This window comes from Bufo bufo, chromosome 2, assembly GCF_905171765.1.
Source record: "Bufo bufo chromosome 2, aBufBuf1.1, whole genome shotgun sequence".
In the NCBI taxonomy this organism is placed as follows: Eukaryota; Metazoa; Chordata; class Amphibia; order Anura; family Bufonidae; genus Bufo; species Bufo bufo.
The window spans coordinates 551,713,664-551,729,009 of NC_053390.1; the positions used below are offsets into that span (position 1 = coordinate 551,713,664).

At 42.3% G+C, this 15,346-nt stretch overlaps 1 protein-coding gene across 2 annotated transcripts in view; it reads left to right on the forward strand.

Annotated features, from left to right (window-relative positions):
* The window catches only part of PARM1 (prostate androgen-regulated mucin-like protein 1), a 75,985-nt gene that overhangs the window by 43,120 nt on the left and 17,519 nt on the right, over positions 1–15,346 (forward strand). The window lies entirely within an intron of this gene.

The window sequence follows — 15,346 nt, forward strand, 5'->3', positions numbered from 1 at the left end:
TGCCATAATTATAGAAATTATTCTGATGCTATAATGCTACGCTTATTTTGCAAATTCAAGATTCTTGGCAAATACATTTTGTACAAAATTATTTGGGCCCGTCTATAATTATGGCATTATGGTACTTTATTTGTGTTTGCAGAGTGCTGCTGCATTGTCCTTTTTTTTCTGTATGTTTCTAGCCATGGCAGCGTGCACCTGCACATTGGGATGTGCTGACTGACCCCCTTTTTTTGTAATTGTATTTTGCGCTGGAGGTGTGGCTGACTCTGTTTGGTCTTGCACTCCTGACTAGCCTGTCTGCCCCATAGGTTGATTTTAATTAGAGTAAGTATAAAGCTGTAGCCTAGTCTCATTGTATTTATTGGAAGCCATTTGGCACCAGGAGAGGTATAGAGTGGGCTCAGCATGCATGTTGGTACCTGCATATCTGGATTTAATGGAGGCCGTTATGGCACCAAAAATGGTAAAAAGCAGAGTGGACCCAGCATGCATGTGGAACCTGCACTCCCTGAATTTTGTGGTGGCCATTATGGCACATAACAGGTAGGATTTAGTGTTAGGTTCCCGTCTGATAGAGATCACCTTGACGTTTGGCAGATGGGCCCAAATAATTTTGTACTAAATGTATTTGCCAAGAATCTCAAATTTTCAAAATAAGCGTAGCATTAGCACCAGAATGTTGTCTATAATTATGGCATTATTGTACTTTATTTGTGTTTGCAGAGTGCTGCTGCATTGTCCTTTTTTTCCTGTATGTTTCTAGCCATGGCAGCGTGCACCTGCACATTGGGGTGTGCTAACTGACCCCTTTTTTTTCGATTGTCTGATTAGACACTGGGCCTTTCCGTAAGAAGGCATAAAAGTGCTTCTCCTGCTGCCCTATAGAAAGGCTCTCAGAGGCTATTTTTGGGCAGTGTACCTCTTGGTGAGAGATCGTTGATTGCTAGACATGCCTCTACAATGCATCTTGCCTAGTTGACAGACTTTGAGAGGGCTACATCATTGCACTGAGAGAAGGAGGATGGTTGTTACGAAGAATTGCCCACCATCTAGAACTAACCGAACTAGGTGTTGAGAGCAGTTATTATGTGAGTGCACGCAAACATAGTGAGGAGGCTCTTTAGGGCCCAGACAGACCACCAATATAGAGGATTGTTTTATCCGCCAACAGGCAGAGAATATTAAAATGTCGTAAAACCCCTTGAGGTCAGCAACAGCCAAACGATGAAGGGTCAGAAGATGCGTGTCTATGTGGTAACAAGCCATTCTTCAGGGCATAACAGATGTTTTCACCCGCTGGCTCAGGGAGAACTGAAAATTATAGATGTAGTTTTCAGAGAAAACTACTAAAAATATGCCTGTTATAAGTCATATATAGATACATATTGGCCAGATATAGTGTAATTCCTCATGTGCACACACATGGCAGCTTATTCTGAAAGATTACTTGAAAAGATGGGTAGACTTTAAAGGGAACCTGTCACATTGAACATGGTATCTGAGCTGCAGGTAGCATAGTATAGAGCAGGAGGAGCTGAGCAGATTGATATATAATTTTATATCTGTGCTTATTCTGGACTTTGCAATCTAAGAGGTGGCCCTATCAGTGATTGACAGCTATCTCTGTATACACAGCCATAGAGGGAAGGCTGTCAATCACTGATAGGACCGTCTCCTTGTCTTCAGTCAGTGATTGACAGCGATCTCTGTATACACAGTCATAGAGGGAAGGCTGTCAATCACTGATAGGACCTCCTCCTTGACTTCAGTCAGTGATTGAGAGCTATCTCTGTATACACAGTCATAGAGGGAAGGCTGTCAGTCACTGATAGGACCTCCTCCTTGTCTTTAGTATGTGACTGACAGCTATCTCTGTATACACAGTCATAGAGGGAAGGTTGTCAGCCACTGATAGGACCGTCTCCTTGTCTTCAGTCAGTGACTGACAGCTATCTCTGTATACACAGTCATAGAGGGAAGGCTGTCAATCACTGATAGGACCTCCTCCTTGTCTTTAGTATGTGACTGACAGCTATCTGTGTATACACAGTCATAGAGGGAAGGTTGTCAGTCACTGATAGGACTGTCTCCTTGTCTTCAGTCAGTGATTGACAGCTATCTCTGTATACACAGTCATACAGGGAAGGCTGTCAATCACTGATAGGACCTCCTCCTTGTCTTCAGTCAGTGATTGACAGCTATCTCTGTATACACAGCCATTGACCGAAGGCTGTCAATCACTGATAGGACCGCCTCCTTGTCTTCAGTCAGTGATTGACAGCTATCTCTGTATACACAGTCCTAGAGGAAAGGCTGTCAGTCACTGATAGGACCTCCTCCTTGTCTTCAGTCAGTGATTGACAGCTATCTCTGTAGACACAGCCATAGACCGAAGGCTGTCAATCACAGATAGGACCGTCTCCTTGTCTTCAGTCAGTGATTGACAGCTATCTCTGTAGACACAGCCATAGACCGAAGGCTGTCAATCACAGATAGGACCATCTCCTTGTCTTCAGTCAGTGATTGACAGCTATCTCTGTATACACAGTCATAGAGGGAAGGCTGTCATCACTGATAGGACCGTCTCCTTGTCTTCAGTCAGTGATTGACAGCTATCTCTGTATACACAGTCATAAAGGGAAGGCTGTCAATCACTGATAGGACTTCCTCCTTGTCTTCAGTCAGTGATTGACAGCTATCTCTGTAGACACAGCCATAGAGGGAAGGCTGTCATCACTGATAGGACCGTCTCCTTGTCTTCAGTCAGTGATTGACAGCTGTCTGTGTATACACAGTCATAGAGGAAAGACTGTAAATCACTGATAGGACCGTCTCCTTGTCTTCAGTCAGTGATTGACAGCTATCTCTGTATACACAGTCATAGAGGGAAGGCTGTCAATCACTGATAGGACCTCCTCCTTGTCTTCAGTCAGTGACTGACAGCTATCTCTGTATACACAGTCATAGAGGGAAGGCTGTCAATCAGTGATAGGACCTCCTCCTTGTTTTCAGTCAGTGATTGACAGCTATCTCTGTACACAGTCATAGAGGTAAGGCTGTCAATTACTGATAGGACCGTCTCCTTGTCTTCAGTCAGTGATTGACAGCTATCTCTGTATACACAGTCATAGAGGGAAGGCTGTCAGTCACTGATAGGACCGCCTCCTTGTCTTCAGTCAGTGATTGACAGCTATCTCTGTATACACAGTCATAGAGGGAAGGCTGTCATCACTGATAGGACCGTCTCCTTGTCTTCAGTCAGTGACTGACAGCTATCTCTGTATACACAGTCATAGAGGGAAGGCTGTCAGTCACTGATAGGACCGCCTCCTTGTCTTCAGTCAGTGATTGACAGCTATCTCTGTAGACAGTCATAGAGGGAAGGCTGGCAATCACTGATTTACTTCAAAGCTCAGAACGAGCAGGAATTTAAATGAATCAAATATAAGTTATACTGAATCTAATCCTACAAACCTCTATATCAATCTAATCAGCTCCTCCTGCTCTAAAAAATGCTGCCTGCAGATTATTTTGCATGTCTAAAACATATCATATTCCCCTTTCTTGCCACAATTTGTACCAGAATTCTGGCACATTTTGCTTAGTTAATCTTCCCAATGTGCAGGGCCATATTTGCCGCTAAGCACTGGAGGTCGTATTTTAGGGAGCATACGGCAGAGAGATAATGAGAGAAAGAGAGAGGTGCAGTACTCCTTTCTTTACTCTGCTGGTTATTAAAGGGGTGGTCTAGGTTCAGAGCTGAACCCGGATATACTCAGAATTTCACCCAGGCAGCCCCGCCTAATGTTAGCATCTCTCCCTTGCCCTGCACAGGTGAAAGCTGGTGCAGGTGACGTGGCCGGGTCAGACTGCCGTCTTCTTGGGCAGTGGGTATTTGAATATTTTCTGATGTTGTTTTAAAAGCTGTATCCTGCGCTCAACAATATATACTGGATATAAAATGTGCATATACAATGTTGATATTATCTTTCATGATCTGCGAAGCATAGCCACATATTTGTTTTCAGGGGGTATACATTCTTCTACAGACTGTGCCCATGTTTAGTGTAAAACAGCTGCCATATTTCATATCTAACGCTGGAGATTAGGACATCAGCCAGTGTCAATAAAGCTGTGATTGCATACTACGCATACAACCTTTCCTATATTTCATTATACAAACAGTGAGGGTTTGCATTGTTCTGCTTCTGCCTATTCACTGTAATATGCTCAAATACGGAAGCTTTTGAAAAGACAAAATTCCCAAGTCAGAACAAGCAGATTTCCAAACTTAGAAATATGCCCTTATTATGTTGCACTGCCATACGGTAGAGGAAAATATATGCTTCGCTACTATGCTGTATGAGAAAGGGTTTCTGAAACAAAAGTTCTGTTTAGGAAATGACTTGGCAGAAGCGGAGATCGTACCCTTTAAGTATCCATCTGATCAGAGCAGGTTACTGATAATGAGGCCAGGAAGAGCTGGTCACTGGGTCATGTGTAATAACTGCACATAACGGTTCTCTCCCACACTGCGTCCTACAGATAAGCATTACATGACTTGTTAATGACGTTCCCTGGGTCTGTACTTGAGTTAACAGAGGACTAGATGTGCTCTGCTTACATAGTCTGCAACAAGCGAGGAGGAATGAACATCTACTTAGAATCTGTAACGAATGAAAAGTTCTAATTCACTTTGCGGGTGATGTACAAAAAAGTTTTGTATGCGCCATTTTTGCCAAAAATTTTGACTTTTGGCACTTTAACACCACCCTTGGCGCTTTTACAAAAAGTGGGTGGTGAGTGGCTGGGATGAAGCGGGTCATGGGTGGGATCCCTGCTGCCTGACTCATTTCACATCATGTGTGTCAGAAAACTGAGGCACATTAGACCAGAAATCTAGGCCAGCTCCCTTGTGGGCATAGATTTCTTTCCCTGGCGCAAGTCCCAATGATGCACCCGAATTATTACCTCTTGATAATTCTGGCATATCATAAGCCTGCAGGGATTGATATTGAAGGGGCTGTCTGCTTTATTTATATTGATGACCTATCCTCAGGATAGGTGAAAATCAAACAGCGGTGGCAGCATCTCCCATCATTCCATCTTTATTAGGACTTCATAGCATACAAAAAATTCCTAATAAAGATGGAATGATGGAAGATGTTGCCACCGCTGTTTGATTTTCACGTATTCTCTGGCTAATTGGATCCGCGGCTGGTGCGGGGCTGTTGCAACTCTCTACAACAAGGACGGACCGTTGAGTGCTGCTCCTGCACAATTGTGTCCTCTATCCTCAGGATAGGTTATCAATATCAGATCGACGGGGGTCCGACTCCCAGCACTCCCGCAGATCAGCTGTTTTAAGAGAAAGCAGCGCTCTCTCTCATGGGGCGTATCGCTGCGACTAAAATGACGAGACTAAAATGACGATTCTACCCAAGCTTTTGTACCTTTTTGAGACCTTACCGATTAAAGTCCCTCTTAAAGACCTGAGATCCACTCAATCCCACCTCCTCAGATTCATATGGGCGGGAGGGCGGCACAGAATCCCGAGGTCGGTTCTTCTATCTAGTAGGCATCAGGGCGGTCTGGGGGTTCCGGACCTAACTAAATATTACTGGATGCAGGTAGAAAGACTCTGGCTAGCTCCTGTACACCCTAACTCCATGTTATGGGCTGGGCCTGACAGGATCTCAAGGATCTCCTAGGGCCCATGGCGTGTACCAGACGCATATGGCAGCAGTGCAGTAGTAAATTCCCTCTAGAGTCCACTCATTCCGCCATGACCTCCTTCTTATACCACCCCACGCTTCCTGCTAGTCTTAGCACGTCTACAACGAGACCGTGGTTTCAACGGGGGGTGTTTCGGTTCACTGATATTGTGGACCCCTTCACTAGGGTCCTCCTACAGTTCACTACCCTGCAGGCCAAATATGATCTCCCACCTTCCTCCAACTTCTTCTATATCCAGATTAGGCACTTTGCCCAGTCCATCTTTTCGGGGGTTACGGTTTCCCTTCCGACCTCCTTTGAGCGCATATGCATGGAAGGGGTACATGCGAAAGGTTTAATTTCTGAGATTTACTCTATATTGCTGACTCCCTTCCCTGATCGGGCCCAAAGGCATTCCTACATGGTGAGGTGGGAGGAGTACTTGGGGAGGGCCTTACCGGACTCACTCTGGCACCTTATATGGAGGAGGGCAGCGAAATCATCTATGTCGGTACTTCACCAGGAGAACCAATATAAGATCTTAATGTACTGGTATCACACTCCTGACCTCCTCCATAGAATGAATCCAGTAGTTCCAGGTGACTGTTGGAGATGTGGCTTACATAGGGGTACATTGCCTCACATTTTCTGGGATTGTCCCAAGATAGACCCTTACTGGACTGAAGTAGGCGCTCTTCTGACCGATGTTTTTGGAACCGAAATCCGACCGGAACCTGTGTCCTTCCTGCTTAATGTTGTCCCCAAACAAGTCAAAAAACATGCACTCAAGCTGCTGCTACTGATACTAACAGCAGCTCGTTGTCTAGTCTCCCGACCACCACGGGTCAGGTCTCTGATTTGTATGCCAGGGTGATGGAGGTCCGAACGGATTCGGCATATAACTGAGCCAAACGGAGCCTACAGATCCCTAGACTATAATGGGGTCCATTAGGTTTCCGCTCAGATGAAGATTTTGGAGTGGAGACAAAAGTTGTGCATTTCAGCGCAGCTTAACATGCTGTCGGAAAACCACTTTAACGTTTAAATGTTCCTCTGCTCCGGCATTACTACTCCAGACCATGCAGCTCCAGTCTTTGCTGCAGTTACAGTACAAGTCATTCATTATTCACACGACACTGGCTACAGCAGTCACATGTGCATGAATGACACGTGACTGTAGAGACCACCAGCAGTTATGTGAAAGATGGACGTGACATTAGGACCTGCAGATAATCGGAGCGGCAGCACTAGAGCAGCAAAAGATTGTTTATTTTATTTGGCCCTTGCTCCCTGCTCATTTTTTAAAAATCTTTGGAAAAACATTTAAATCTAGATTCAGACCTATTTCTGCTTATACAAGTGGGAGTTGGTAACAATGTATCAGTGTAGGTAAGAGCGCAATATGCAACGTAGAGAAGGAGAGATACAGTATTTGTTTCTGCTGTGTCTAGCTCACTGATGGTTGGCTTACCGCCAACAAATTTCAGTCAGTATGTATGCTGGCGGACTACTATAGCACTTTAAGTCATGTCATTCTAAGCTTATGAGGTAGGCGGTAAGAGCACAAATTGCCTTACATACTGTTAATGACCAAAGACTCACAGGTGACTTGCAGGGTAACTTGTGACCATTTCAAAACTCAAACCTTTGTTGGAATTATGTAGGTTTTTACACGGTTTTTCACAATGACCAGACCTCATGGTCTACAGTCCCTAAGGATTGTTTTCATTCTTGTAGAACCTAGGCCCCAAAAGTTTCAGCCCACAGTACTGTAAGGGTGAAACGCCTTTTTTTTTTTACTTGTTTTAGACTTAAACCTTGTTATGTTGAACTCGTTTTTCTGGTTGCTGCATGGCAGAACAATCTTAAAGTATACTAATCTTAAATATTTTGAGAGTTGTGTGATGGTTGCCAAAGATTACAACTATTGAAAAGTACTAAATATTAGCCATAAATCAACCTAGAATAATGTGTCCTAACGGTGATCGAATATGTCCAAACCAAGTCTAGTTGCAGCAGCCAATGATCGCACGATTTCACAGTAAAATCATGCGGCCATTGGTGGCTGTGGCTTAGTTGCACTCGGCCAGCCATGTTGTTGGGCCATACATTTATACTATGTATCTTTAACTTCAAAAATCACTTCTATGTGATGTGAATTGGTGTAGGGTTGTCACCTGTCCCTGATCTGCATCAATGTAAGCTTATGGTCAACATATGCCGCATTCACGTTTTTAAAGAGAAAATGGATGTTAATACTGCTATAATAATAGTATACCATGACTAAATAATGCCAGCATAACTGCTGTATAACAGTGCCATACACTACCCTAACAACTGGTCTACATTAAGTCATGCCATTAAGTGATTGTGCAGATGTAACATCCAGGAGTTTATCTGATCTTGGAGATCATTTTTGGGCTCCATGTAGGGCCGGTAACCACTAACTAGGGTTGTCCCGATACCGATACTAGTATCGGTATCGGGACCGATTCCGAGTTTTCTCGGCGGTACTCAGCCGCCGATACCCCGCCCCGATACATAAATAGAATACTATGGGCGTAACTATGGGCGGGGCCCGGTGCAGTCACTGTACTCTTACACCGGGCCCCGCCGCTCACCGAAGTATTTATAAACGTGAATCCTTATCCTGTTGTTAAGTTGAACTAACGCTGCCCTCTCCCATGTCCCCCCTGTATCCCCACAGCACTTACTTAAGCTTCCATAGCAGGCAGAGCAGACGGCAGCAGTAACGTCACTCACTGACGTAGAGCGCCTGCTCCGCCCACTTTATGAGTGAAGCAGGCGGAGCAGACGCGCAACGTCAGTGAGTGACGTTACTGGTGCCGTCCGCTCTGCCTGCTATGGAAGCTTAAGTAAGTGCTGTGGAGATACAGGGGGATACAGGGGAACATGGGAGAGGGCAGCGTTAGTTCAACTTAACAACAGGATAAGGATTCACGTTTATAAATACTTCGGTGAGCGGCGGGGCCCGGTGTATTGGGGGACACTGTTATGAGGGGGATCTGTGGATGACATATAGCAGTGTCATCCACAGATCCTCCCCATAACAGTTCCATCCACAGATCCCCTATAACAGCACCATCCACAGATCCCCCACCAAATAACAATGCCATCCTCAGATCCCCCCACCCCATAACAATGCCATCCACAGATATCCCACCCCATAGCAGTACCATCCACAGATCCCCATAACAGTGCCATCCACAGATCCCCCATAACAGTGCCATCCACAGATCCCCCATAACAGTGCCATCCACAGATCCCCATAACAGTGCCATCCACAGATCCCCCATAACAGTGCCATCCACAGATCCCCCATAAAAGTGCCATCCACAGATCCCCCATAACAGTGCCATCCACAGATCCCCCATAACAGTGCCATCCACAGATCCCCCATAACAGTGCCATCCACAGATCCCCATAACAGTGCCATCCACAGATCCCCCATAACAGTGCCATCCACAGGTCCCCCATAACAGTGCCATCCACAGATCCCCCACATGACAGTGCGTCATCCACAGATCCCCCAAAACGGTCACATGACATTTAAAAAAAGTATCGGTATTCGGTATCGGTGACTACTTGAAAAAAAGTATCGGTACTTGTACTCGGTCCTAAAAAAGTGGTATCGGGACAACCCTACCACTAACCATCAACCACAAGTCTTCCCTCTTCCTGTTCCTCTTAGTAAGGTCTGCTACTAGTTCTTGGGTAGGATTGGTTTGGATTCTAAATTCTAAAGTTACCTTTATTTTATGTGTTGTGGAAGGCATACTCTACCTAATTAAAGTTTCATTGACCTACTCCTGGAGAACCCCTTCAGTATATCTCAACATCACTATCTTACAATCCACTGATCGATATCTTCTTGTTTCCTCACCAGATCTTCCTAGGCTCACTTTCAGGTACCATGAGAGATACGTTACAAAAAGACATGTACATTTTGCAACCGATCAGTAATTCAGTTTCTAAACCTGTAACAGTAAATCAGTCTGTTCTTGAAGTTATCATCACTTTAGCAGAAAAAAGCACTTTGATCAATTTATACAACTTCTACTTCATATTAGGAAATTGCACGTATTCTTTTACTTACATAGAAAGCAATTCAGATAAAGAAGTATGTGGGGTGCAGTCATAAGAGCAGGTTTCTGGATGCAGTTTTGGATCAAAAGAGGAGAGAAGGTATAAAGGACCTATGTGACCTCCTCTTTTTTTAATGGTTTTGGCCTCCAAAACTGCATCAGAAAACCTGACCGTGTGGTTGTACCCTTTTAGTCAACTACTGTGCTATAACCAAAGGCGAACCTGCACACATATCAGAGCTGTATCAAAGCTGTATGCCCATTTTCTGAGGCAACTGTTGCAACATGTTGGCTATTCCACAGCTTATGTCCCTTTTTAAAAAAAAAAGTGGGTGGAACTTAGTTCAAGGGTTCGAAGCATCATCAGCTAGACACATTTACCATAATTTATGCCATAAAATGGTTTAGTTTGTTGTGAATCAGGGTGAATAAAAATCTATGATTTAAAAAAATCTAATCTGTTTTTTTTTATTTAAATCAGATTTTTTTTATATAAAATGCTTTTTGAGGAAAATATATTACCATACAAAGGTTATTCCATTATGAAATAAAGATTAGTTTTTTAATTATGTAGAATAAGGCTGTATATGTTTAATTTTTTTGGTAAATAAATTCCATGAATCCATTCACAATGTCATGCTCTTCCAGAGGTTTTTGTAAGATTATTGGGCAGTTTCTCTGCCTACAGGATATTATCACAGATGCTTGGTTTACTTTTGCAGTTCTCAAAACTGAATTTGACTCAGCAGAGATCACATGCCTCTTCTTCACAGCAGAAATGTTATAACATGAACAGAGTTGAGAAAAAGACCTTAATCCTAACTTCTACAAACCTATGAATGCAGAATCAACCTAATCAAACTAATATGAAAAGTTGTCATTCTAAAAATCTTCATCTACTTGCATATTATAAGTTATACCAGCAAGAATTAGTCTTTATGTAGAAAACTATGATTTAAATCAAGCCTTACTGACTAGTGATTTAAATCGTGATTTAAATCAGTTTGATTTAAATCAAATCCACCCTGTGGTGAATGGACAGCAACTTACCTCAATGGGATATTGAGTAAGCCTCTATACATCTCCGGCAGTTGCCACTGATAACAAGAGTGACTGTTTCCGCAACCTTGTACTCACAGCAAGAGTAACAGACAGTCTTCAGTAGCCAAAGGGCTACATATTAGTGGTACCACTATTCAGATTCCTTAGTAAACCTACTGTAGATGATTGCAAATCCAAGTGGGCTTGTTTAGGTCAACGTGTCTGGTCACCACTAACTCCAGAACTTCAGTTTCTGGGCTATTCAATTACAAACTGCAGGCTGAAAATTTTATGGAACCACTTGAGTTATCCAGGGCTATCTACCCTCACCGCTTTCACACCAACAGGCCCAATAAGCGACAGTAGTCCAGTACAGGTCTATGGCATAAGCTTTGGACATTAAGTGCCCTGTCGGATCTCAGGCTGAGACCAAAGGGAGTAAAACTGACATGGTTCCCAAGATGGGTAGTCCTATTCAGTTTTGCTGAATCTTTTTCCATAACTCTATATAAATCTGCTCAGCTCCTCCTGCTATATAACTAGTTGCCATCATTTTCATAGTGACAGTTGCATCTACCAAGAGACCATACTGTATGTCTATATATATATATATATATATATATATATGTATGTGTGTGTGCGTGTGTATATATATATTTATATATACAGTTGAAACCAGAAGTTTACATACAAGTTAACAATGTGCAGCATTTGATTACAAGATTGCAACATATTTGAAACGTGTCTCATGAAAGTGAATTCGATCTTCACAGTCAATAAAAAATATGTGCATCAACAACTCATAAAAACAAAAAAGAAACAAACCACAACAATTCAGTACACACATACTGTATATACAGTTGAAACCAGAAGTTTACATACACTATATAAGAGACACATATGCATGTTTTTCTCAATATCTGACATGAAATAAGAATAAACCTTTTTCTGTTTTTGGTCAATTAGGATTACCATAATTATTATTATTTGCCAAATGCCAGAATAATGAGAGAGAGAATGTTTTAAGGCATTTTTATTACTTTCTGCAATGTCAAAAGTTTACATACGCTAAGATTACTATGCATTTGACCCTTTCTACCCTGGGCCAGTTTTCACCTTTCTGCCCAGGGTATGTGGTAATAACATTGGAACACTTATATTTATCCAAGTCATTCTGAGATTGTTTTCCCGTGACACATTGTACTTCAGGATAGTCATAAATTTGAGTCAATATATCACCTTTATTTATTAAAAAATGCCAAATTTACCAAATATTTTGAAATTCACAATTTTCTAAATCTCAATTTCTCTGCTTTTAAAACAGAGTGATACATCATAAAATATTTATTACTTAACATTTTCCATATGTCTATTTTATGTTGGCATCATTTTGTAAATGTCATTTTATTAGGACGTTAGACGGCTTAGAAGTTTAGAAGCAATTCTTAAAATTTTTAAGAAAATTTCCAAAACCCACTTTTTAAAGGACCAGTTCAGGTCTGAAGTCACTTTGTGGGGCTTACATAGTGGAAACCCCCCATAAATGACCCCATTGTAGAAACTACACCCCTCAAGTTACTCAAAACTGATTTTACAAACTTTGTTAATTCCACAGGAATTAAAAGAAAATAAAGATGAAATTTCAAAATTTCTCTTTTTTGACATATTTTCCATTTTAATCCATTTTCTTCTTTAACACATCGAGGGTAAACAGCCAAACAAAACTCCATATTTATTACCCAGATTCTGCGGTTTACAGAAACACCCCACATGTGGTCTTAAACTGATGTAAGGGCACACGGCAGGGCGCAGAAGGAAAGGTACACCATATGGTTTTTGGAAGGCAGATTTTGCTGGACTGGTTTTTAGATGCCATATCCCATTTTAAGCCCCCCTGATGCCCCCTTACAGTAGAAACTCCCAAAAAGGGACCCCATTTTTGAAACTAGGGGATAAGGTGCCAGTTTTATTGGTACTATTTTGGGGTACATATGATTTTTAATTGCTCTATATTAAGTTTTTTGTGAGGCAAGGTAACCAAAAAAAACCACAGTTTTTATTTTTTACAACATTCATCTGACAGGGTAGATCATGTGCTATTTTTATAGAGCAGGTTGTTACGGACGCAATGATATCAAATATGTCTACTTTTTTTTGTTTGTTAAATAATAATAATAATAAAGCATTTAAAAAAAAAATGTTTTTGTGTCTCCTTTTTCTGAACGCCTTATTTTTTATTTTATTTATTTGCCGATCGTCTTGTGCAGGGGCTCGTTTTTTGCAGGAAGAGTTGATGATTTTATTGGAACCATTTTTAGGTACATATGATTTTTTGATCATTCGTTATTATACTTTATGGGGCAAGGTGACCAAAAAATTGGTAATTTTGGCACAGTTTTTATTTATTTTTACAATGTTCACCTGAGGGGTTAGGTCATGTGGTATTTTTATAGAGCAGGTTGTTACAGACACAGCAATACCTAATATGGCTATTTTTTTTATTTTTTATTTCACTTAAGCACAATAATAGCAGTTTTGAAGCAAAAAAAATCATATGTTAGTGTCTCCATTGTCTGAGAGTGATAGCTTTTTTATTTTTTGACCGATTGTCTTAGGTAGGATCTCATTTTTTGCAGGATGAGGTGACAGTTTGATTGGTACTTTTTGGGGGGGCATAAGCCTTTTTGATCGCTTGGTGTTGCAATTTTTGTGATGTAAGGTGACAAAAATTGCTTTTTTTATATAGTTTTTATTTTTTACGGTGTTCTCCTGAGGGGTTAGGTCATGTGATATTTTTATAGAGCTGGTTGTTACGAACGCAGCGATACCTAATATGTATACTTTTTTTTATTTATTTCACTTTAACACAATAATAGCATATTTGAAACAAAAAAAATTATGTTTTTAGTGTCTCATGTTCTGAGAGCCATAGGTTTTTTTTTTATGATTTTCTCATGTATAGGCTCATTTTTTGCGGGATGAGGTGACTTTTTGTTGGTATCCTTTTGTGGGACATACGCATTTTTGATCGCTTGGTGTTGCACTTTTGTGATGTAATGTGAAAAAAATTGCTTTTTTTTGACACATTTTTTATTTATTTTTTATGGTGTTAATCGGACGGGGTGGATCATGTGATATATTTATAGAGCCGGTCGTTACGTACGCGGCGATACCTAATATGTGTGTTTTTTCTTTTTTTTAAATTTTTTTAATTATAAAATCAGGGGAAAAAAGGCGTTTTTTCTTTTTTTACTTGAAACTTAATTTTCTTTTAATTAAAAACACTGTTTTTTTACTTGTTTTGTTTTTTTACTTTATTTCTGACTTTAACTTTTGGGGGTCTGATCCCCTCTGCAATGCATTACAATACATCTTTATTGTAATGCATTGCCTGTTAGTGTATTACACTAAGGCTGGATCTCCTGGGCATCTGTAGAAGGCAGGTCCTGATGCTGTGCAAGGCATTGGACAGCCTCTGCATGGCATCAGGCTGCCTTCTCACCCATTGGGTCCCCGCCACAGCAGCAAACACCTTCTATGTCGCGGTCACAGGGCTCCAGATGGCAACCAAAATGGTTGCGACCTAGAATTGCTAAATGGCGACAAGACTTTGTAGTCTTGTCGCAATTTGCGCCTAGACCTCTGCCGCTTTCACATTACTGACATGGCACACGCTGCTGTCAGCGCGTGCCATGTTCTTCTCAACAGCATAGGGGAGAAGGAGGCAGTCCCTCCCCCTGTACTGCTGCTGCCGCTGCCACCAATGGGCTGATAGCAGGGAGTAGGAGGGGAGGGGCTATGGCCACTGCGCCACCAATGAATATCGTTTATGCTTACAATACAAACGCAGGCTGCCATGCGGGTGCCGGACATATCCCATACCCGGCACCCAGCCTCTAAGACTGCGCCCTGTGATCCGCCGATATTAACCCCCCAGGTGTGGCACCTGAGGGGTTAATAGCGGCGGATCGCATCGCGCAGTCATAGAGGCTGGGTGCCGGGTATGGGATATATCCGGCACCCGCAGCCTGCGTTTGTATTAGGCATAAACGATATTCATTTGTGGCGCAGTGCACCGAACACCCCCCCCCCCCCAACCCCAGTATTATAAAGTAAAATCATTGGTGGCGCAGTGCGCCCCCCCCCCCCCAAAGTATTATAATCATTGGTGGTGCAGACTAGTGCACCCCCAACCCCCCCTCTAAGTATTATCATTGGTGGTGCAGTGCGCCCCCATCCCCCAAGTATTATCATTGGTGGCAGTGGCAGTTCTGATCGGAGCCCCAGCAGTGTACGCCTGGGGCTCCGATCGGTTACCATGGCAGCCAGGACGCTATTGAAGCCCTGGCTGCCATAGTCAGCTCCATGCTGCTGTGTGCACAGAGCAGCAGGGAGAGTGTGATGTCCTATTCACCCTGATAGAGCTCTATCAGGGTGAATAGGACAAGGGATGAAAGATCCCAGGTTCTAGCCCCTAAGGG